The sequence below is a fragment of the Aedes aegypti genome, chromosome 3 (genome assembly GCF_002204515.2).
Source record: "Aedes aegypti strain LVP_AGWG chromosome 3, AaegL5.0 Primary Assembly, whole genome shotgun sequence".
NCBI classification, from domain to species: Eukaryota; Metazoa; Arthropoda; class Insecta; order Diptera; family Culicidae; genus Aedes; species Aedes aegypti.
Genome location: NC_035109.1, coordinates 36,362,940 through 36,371,189, shown reverse-complemented (window position 1 = coordinate 36,371,189; position 8,250 = coordinate 36,362,940).

Sequence of the window (8,250 nt, the reverse complement as noted above, 5' to 3'; positions counted from 1 at the left end):
TGACTATCAACCAATGCAGAAAAGCGGCCAACCTGTCCGGGCCCATCTTGATGAGTTCGGCTCCGATACCATCCTTGCCAGCGGCCTTGTTGTTCTTGAGCTGTTGAATGGCATCCTTAACTTCCCCCATCGTGGGAGCTGGTTGGTTTCCGCTGTCCGCTGTGCTGACGTAGCCTTCGCCTTCGTTGTCCTGACCTTCTGTGCCTGTGTTCTCTGCGCCATTCAGGTGTTCATCGTAGTGCTGCTTCCTCCTCTCGATCACCTCACGTCCGTCCGTCAAGATGCTCCCATCCTTATCCCGGCACAACTCAGCTCGCGGCACGAAGCCTTTGCGGGATGTGTTGAGCTTCTGATAGAACTTCCGCGTTTCTTGAGAACGGTACAGCATCTCCATCTCTTGGCATTCCACTTCTTCCAAGCGGCGCTTTTTGTCCCGGAATAGGCGGGTTTGCTGTTTCCGCTTCAGTCTGTATCGTTCCACGTTTTGCCGCGTACTTTGCTGCAGCATTGCAGCCCGCGCTGCATTCTTCTCCTCTAAAACCTCATGGCACTCCTCGTCGAACCAATCGTTTCTTGAGCTCCGTTCCACATATCCGACAATGCTTTCGGCAGCGTCGTTAATGGCTGCTTTGACTGTCCTACATCAGTCCTCAAGAGGGGCCCTATCGAGCTCGCCCTCATCCGGCAACGCTGCCTCAAGATGCTGCGCATACGCATTGGCGACGTCCGGTTGTTTCAGCCGCTCGAGATTGTACCGGGGCGGGCGACGGTACCGTACATCATTGAAGACGGATAGTTTTGGGCCCAGTTTTACCATCACCAGGTAGTGTCGGAGTCAATGTTAGCGCCTTGGTTGACGGCTTGGTCCATTCAAAGACCGCCGGAAGGTGATCAGATGGCAGGTCGATGAAGGTACGAATGGCGGAACAGCTATCCTCCATGTTGGTGAGGACGATGTCAAGCGTTGAACCTACGCCAGCTGGAGAGAAGAACGTTGGCGAGTCTGGATGGAGAATGACATAGTGGCCGGCTTGGAGGTCCTCAACCAGCACCGTGCCGTTCTTGTTGTTCCGGGTGTTGCCCCACAGGCTGTGGCGGGCATTCAATTCACCGGCGATGTCGTTTTTCAGGCGCACGGAAGAGCCATCTGGATCTCTGCACTGAGCAGGCCAGTAGGCGGCTATATAGACTGCGCCTCCCCCCCCCATTTGTCACGTTTTTTGTATGAGTCCTTCGAAAATTTTGTAAGGCTTGTCACGCTTGGTTTGCCCCCCCCCCCCTTGAAGCGTGACGTAATTTGTGCCTGACCCCTAATTGCCGATACTACACTACGCCAGTTCTACTCGGTTTAGTCCCCGACGGAGGATCTGGCTTACTTCAATCCTTGCCCTTAGCTCTCTGGTCTTCACGCCATCTCCTTCGCAGCGACGACATAATCTGCGTTCTCCGCATTCCAAGTGCTTTCATGCTGGCACATGTTCTGCCCAAAGCTGTCGTATATCGCTGAATCGAGGGTAGTCGATGTTCCGGTGTTTCCTCGATATTTCGCCACCCGAATAGCCATGATCCGGAACGTACCGGGAACCCCCGTTGGTTTGACCACATTTAATCTGAACACTTTTTAATCTGAACCCCGCTAATTTGCACATCGTTCAGATTTAAAATGGTTCAAACGTCAATAAGCTCATGGAACGGAGTAAAGTGAGATGGAACGCTGTGGAACGGAACGCAGAATCAAAACAAAACAATGAAAGAGGTAACCAGAAACACGTTTCTAGGGTGACTAGATGTTGAAATTAAAAATGAACCCCGATGGTTTGCATGAGGTACCGTTCAAATTAGCGGGGGTGCACGGTATCTGCAAGTTTCTCTCGTTTGCTCTTGATTCTCAATGCTGCAGCCCAAGTCGGAACTCCATATCTCAATATGGACGATGATACCGGTCGTTAGAAGACTCCTCGTACTGCTTCTTTGTCCTCCCATGTTGGACATGATCCTAGTTACAGTGTTAGCTGTTTTCGCTGCCTTTTCGAAGGCTACGTGGCTGTTGAAGTTTAGTGTGTCGTCGACCATTATCCCAAGGTGCTTCAGAGAGCGCTGAACCGCCTTGCAGTTGCTGACCAGCATCACCTCCGTTTTTTTATGAGCCAACTGCAGCTTGACCAAATACGAAAGAAAGACCACCATTTCCCAAGAAGTTGCTCAAAATGTTATGGCACATAAGGTAATAGAGCAAAATCTAGATTGCCGTGAAAAGTGCACTGCAATCTATCAAACTTGGGTACCTTTTGCAGTACCAAGGGACCAAATGCAGTACTAGAAGTGGTGCCCAATTTGAACCCGAGTGGGACGCACCTGGCTTGACTCCAGTCATTCACGATTCGATAATGTTCAGAGATTCTGCCGTCAGCATCTTCACCTCTTTCCGCGGACTCGCCAGTTATCGCAAGAACAACGTCATCTGCGAACTCGATGATCTCGACTTTGGTTGACATCTCTGATTTGTGGCGTAAGCCAGTACCCGGTAGCTTTGTAGAGCATTACATAGATATTCGGAGATCCACATTCTATATAGGGCTCCAGCGATACCCTCCCATTTTGTGATCATGTGGAGACCTCTATGAAGTGATCTTGTGGATATCACTATGAATACCTATGTAGAGTTTTTTTTTTTGTTAAAAAAAACTCTACATAGGTATTCACTGAAGAAGGTATGCTGTTCCGCTCAGGAAAAGAAAAAAATTCTGCGGTCAATAAATTTTCTACAGTGAGCTTAAATTGAAAAGATATTTCTTGTCAACTGCCTGCAATCAAAGAAAAATGCTTTTTTGACCATTTCTTGCAAAAAAAATTCCCACGCATCGAAATCGTAGGGGTGCGGTCTCGAACATTTCGGTCATTCAATTTGAACACAAATTTTTCTACCAGTGCTAACCATTGTTTGTTAGGTTGTCTCGCAGGAAACCATTTTCAAGATGCACACTTAAAATACTTCACACAAAGCTTCTGCAATTTGATGCAGGTAATAAGTCCAATAAATCAGCTGAATCAGATAGTTTCTAGAGTAAAAAATATGTTTTACATCAATAAGTCCAAGTAAACTTATTTTTCAACAGTTGATAGTTTTTGTGTCACATAAAATGCATACCAGTTTTTACCGTGACGAAGTAATGGCTACACATTTCTAGGCATACTCGGATCATTTTGATGAAAATTTTAGCTTGACAGCAGCCTGGCTGCTTGTTGATATCCAGTTCGCACCCCCTAGATCGAAATAGGCGATTACTTTTTTTTTTTCGATGCATAGTTCCCATAAGAGTTATGTAGAAACCTCTGTGGAGATATTTGCATAAATATCTGTGTACATTTCTGTAGACACATTTGTGTGGACTTTCATAAAAGTCGCTTGTGAAGACTCTTGTACAGAATTTTTGGAGACTTCTGTGGCGTAATTAAGCTTCTGTGGAGACTTCTGCAGAGATCTTTGTGGGGTGGGGAGCACTATGGAGGCTTTAGCAAAGATTTTTGGGGAGATTACTGGAATCTATGACAAAAGGTCGAAAGACAAAAGGTCGAAAGGACAAAAGGTCGAAGAACAAAAATGAAGGGACAAAAGGTCGAAAATCTTTTTTCAAAGAAGGAAAAAATTCCCACCAAGCAATCATTTTCGACCTTTTGTCCATAAACCGGATACGAGAAACTGACACTGAAGAAGGCTACTAGTGGTAGTCGAAATACGCGTATCTGTCAAAGATAGGCAATTAGGGTGAAATTAAAAGGTGCAAGGTACTCCAATTTACTTTTTTGGTTTCCTTATTGAGGTTCTGCTCATAGGATTCAAATACATTGAAAAGAGTAAATTATTAAATTTTTCTGTCAGGATCTTACAATTATTGATCCATTGTTTTCTCCATTAGGTGGAAGTCTGAACCTAGGACAAAAAGCTTTAGCAATGTCGATGTTTATATGCTTTACTTTTCAATACATTTTTTCGCCATTCAATACCTACATTTCAAACATGCTTGCATGCCTACCCAATAAATTCCCAACGCAAAAAGTCGTAGTCTAAATCTAGACCCCAAGCGAGCTGAGCATTAGAAAAATGTAAGAATTTTTATACTGAACATTTCTAAACCTTTCACAAACTAACCAAACAAGCAAAAGCAAAAAAAAACAGGAAAATTTTCTCCCGTGAAGAACACACTAAACTGTACGCAACTCGGAACAGACTCTCGTTGAATCTTACTCGTTACGAAGGGCGCTTGTCTCGTCCCCATGAGCAACAGTAAAATTAGTCATAGACGAAAGTAATGTAGCAATTAAAAAAAAAACACACTAAAGTCGAAGCTCAAAACCGAAAAAAATTAGTAATTGTTAAAAAACGATCGACAGGTGAAGCACGTGTTTGCATAAGATAAAGTTGATAGAATGAACATATTAATTATTCAAAGGAGGAAAATGTATTGAAAACGGAAATTTGGGTCAATTTAATCAAACAGCGGGTGAGGCAAAAGCGGGGAAACATTTGGGACAACGGGAGCGGGTGATAGGCAAAATGCTTTGATTTTACTTTGTGTATGTTCTCCAGTGTAGAGCGAGTGAGAGGTTTTATTTTTGTTGTTTGAGTGGAGCAAAAATGAATGCTTGACTATGCAAGTGATCGAGTGATTTTTCAGGGATCCCATTTTTCAAAAAAACGCCTGCATGTAGATAAATTTAGGACTGATCGGTTCGCATTGAAGGCAACCACTAGATGGCAGTGATACATGATGATCGCGAAGTCATGTGCAAAACATTCCTTCGTCACACAACTCCCTGCTAATGATGATTTCCGGTGAGAACAAAGCATTCCAAATAGAAAAAAAACACCCTAACTGTTCTTTATCATTACTTCTTTCAAATGAGTGCGCATCGTACCTTCGTGCTGTGCGTACACGAATTCTCTCTGCTCCTGGAAGTTTTCTTAAAAACTACCTAAAGCAATAAAACAGTACTTTTCAGTGCTACACAAACAGTATTTTTCAGTGCTAAAATTAAAAACGGTACTTTTCAGTGCTACTTAAACAGTACTTTTCAGTACTATTTTTTCTACTATTGATCCCTTTACGATCCTTGTTTGGACCCGTGCCTTCGATTTTTCGTTGGACCCGTTGGCGAAAGCTAGCGGTGGTAATCCTTCTTGGACACCGTCTAGGGAAAAAACCTCTCGAAGGTCACGTCTTTCTCGTTTATTAACTAAACATGGTATCAACAACTAACAAAAGGAAGGGTGAATCTCTGAATTCACTACTTCCTTCCAAAAAAGTGGGTTTTAAAACTGTCACTACACGTGGCAAGAATGGAAGAAAGGACGCTTCCCCGGAATGCGAAGTTTCTTCCAAGGGTGAAATAAATAATTGTATTGAAATGAGCAATCAGTTCGATGCTCTAGACAAATTTTCCGAACACCAAATCGAAGCAGCCTCTAGCCCAGGCTCTTTGATTCAAGTGAGGAAGCAAAGAGTGCCGCCTATCGTGGTCAGTTGTTCCGAATTTGGGGGATTTAGGCAGGAGATCTTGAACTCCATTAGGGGAATCAAGGTTTCCTTCCAAATCGCAAAGAAAGGAGACTGTCGCGTTTTGCCGGAAACTCTTAAAGATCGCGAACTTCTTCTCAGATATCTTGAAGAGAAGAAGCACAAATTTTTTACTTATGACGACAAAACTGAACGTTTGTTCAAAGTCGTCTTGAAAGGTCTCTCAAGTGACTATAAGTCACCTGAAGAGATCAAAAATGGAATAAATGATTTACTTGGATTTTCCCCAGTCCAAGTAATCATTATGAAAAAGAGAACCCAATCTGGCATTGTTCGGAAAGGGCTTTCTCAAGAATATTATTTAGTTCACTTTAACAAAAAAGAACTAAATAATATTAAAGCTTTAGAAAAAGCTAAACTTATGTTCGATGTCCGTGTGACGTGGGAACATTTCCAGAAACCTGGAGGAAATTACCAGAACCCCACTCAGTGCCGTCGGTGCCAAAAGTGGGGTCATGGTACAAAAAATTGTCGCATGGATGCTAAATGCATGATTTGCGGAGGTTCTTCTCACGCTAAGGACGACTGTCCTGTGAAAGAAGATACCAGAAAATTTCAATGCGCCAATTGCAAGGGCCCTCACAAAGCTAACTTTTGGGAATGCATTTCACGCAAAAGAGTCGTTGAGGCTCGTGCCAAGCAGATGAAGGATAATATCCGTTACGATAACGGTCGTTTCCGGAATTTGCCTGGTAGAGTATCGAACAATGCTCATTTTTCAGTTAACGATCGCTTGATTAGGAATCATACCCACCAGGAAGATCATAATCATGCTCATTCACAAACAAATTTTAATCCGTCGGGTAGCCGTTCGAATCTTTCAATTTTGAATGTATCTACCCACGGTAAATCCTTTGCCGATATCGTAGCAGGTAATTTGAACTCTTCCCCTGTTCGTTCCATGAGTACCCATTCTACTTGTTTCAAATCAAATGGAAAAAACCCTATCGCCACAGGTAACTCCTACCCCGCTTCTTCGTCTACCGAAAATTCCAATGGGAAATCATCAGATGATATGTCTGCCTCTGATTTTAATTTTCTAACTGAACAATTGAATCTAATGATTGATGCAATGTTCAAAGCCACCACTATGACTGAAGCAGTCCAAGTAGGTGTAAAATTTACAAATAAAATTGTTATTGGATTACGTTTTTCTAATGGATCCAAATAATAATTTAAATATTTTAAATTGGAATGCTCGTTCTCTGAATGGTAAAGAGGACGAGCTGTTTAATTTTCTTACAACTAATAACGTGCATATAGCAGTTATTACCGAAACTTATTTAAAACCTGGATCCAAATTTAAAAAAGATCCTAACTTTTTTGTTTATCGTAATGATCGACTTGATGGGGCATGTGGGGGAGTTGCAATCATCATTCATAGGCGTATAAAACATCAACTGTTTTCGTCATTTGAAACTAAAGTTTTTGAAACTTTAGGTGTTTCTGTTGAAACACAGTTTGGTAAATATACTTTCATAGCTGCCTATTTGCCTTTTCAATGCTCTGGACAGCAAGTTAATTGGCTTCAAACTGACTTGCGAAAATTAACTCGCAATAAGTCAAAATTTTTTGTCATTGGTGACTTTAATGCCAAACATCGGTCATGGAATAATTCTCAAAGTAATTCCAACGGCAGAATTTTATTTGATGAGTGCTCTTCAGGATATTTCTCAATTCAATACCCTGATAGCCCTACATGTTTTTCCTCTTCTAGAAATCCATCTACGATTGACTTGGTCTTAACCGACTCTAGTCATCTTTGTAGCCAATTAGTTACTCATGCTGATTTTGATTCTGATCATGTCCCTGTTACATTTCAAATATTGCATGAAGCGATTCTCAATCCTATCAGCTCCACTTTCAATTATTTACGAGCCGACTGGAATATATATGAAACGTATGTTGACTCTAATCTTGATGTTAACATTTCTTTAGAAACTAAAATTGATATTGACAATGCTCTTGAAACTTTAACAAATTCCATTGTTGAAGCCAGAAACATTGCAATTCCAAAATGTGAAGTAAAATTTGAATCCGTGATTATAGACGATGATCTTAAACTCTTGATCCGTCTTAAAAACGTGAGGAGAAGGCAATTTCAACGCACTCGTGATCCTGCTATGAAAATTATATGGCAGGATTTGCAGAAAGAAATCAAGAAACGTTTTGCAGATTTAAGAAACAAAAATTTTGAAAATAAAATTTCTCAATTGGACCCCGGCTCTAAGCCCTTTTGGAAATTATCTAAAATCTTGAAAAAACCTCAGAAGCCTATACCAGCATTGAAAGAGGAAAACAAATTATTACTAACTAATTGCGAAAAAGCTCAAAAACTTGCTATGCAGTTTGAAAGTGCGCACAATTTTAATTTAGGACTTACTAGTCCAATTGAAAATCAAGTTACTCAGGAGTTCGAAAATATTCTCAATCAAGAGAACGTTTTCGAAAATGCCTGGGAGACTGATTTGGAAGAAGTGAGAACTATTATTAAAAAATTCAAAAATATGAAAGCTCCTGGCGATGATGGAATTTTCTACATCCTCATCAAGAAACTTCCAGAAAGTAGCTTATCATTTTTAGTTGATATATTTAACAAATGTTTTCAATTAACATATTTTCCTGACAAATGGAAAAATGCTAAGGTTGTTCCAATTTTAAAACCAGACAAAAA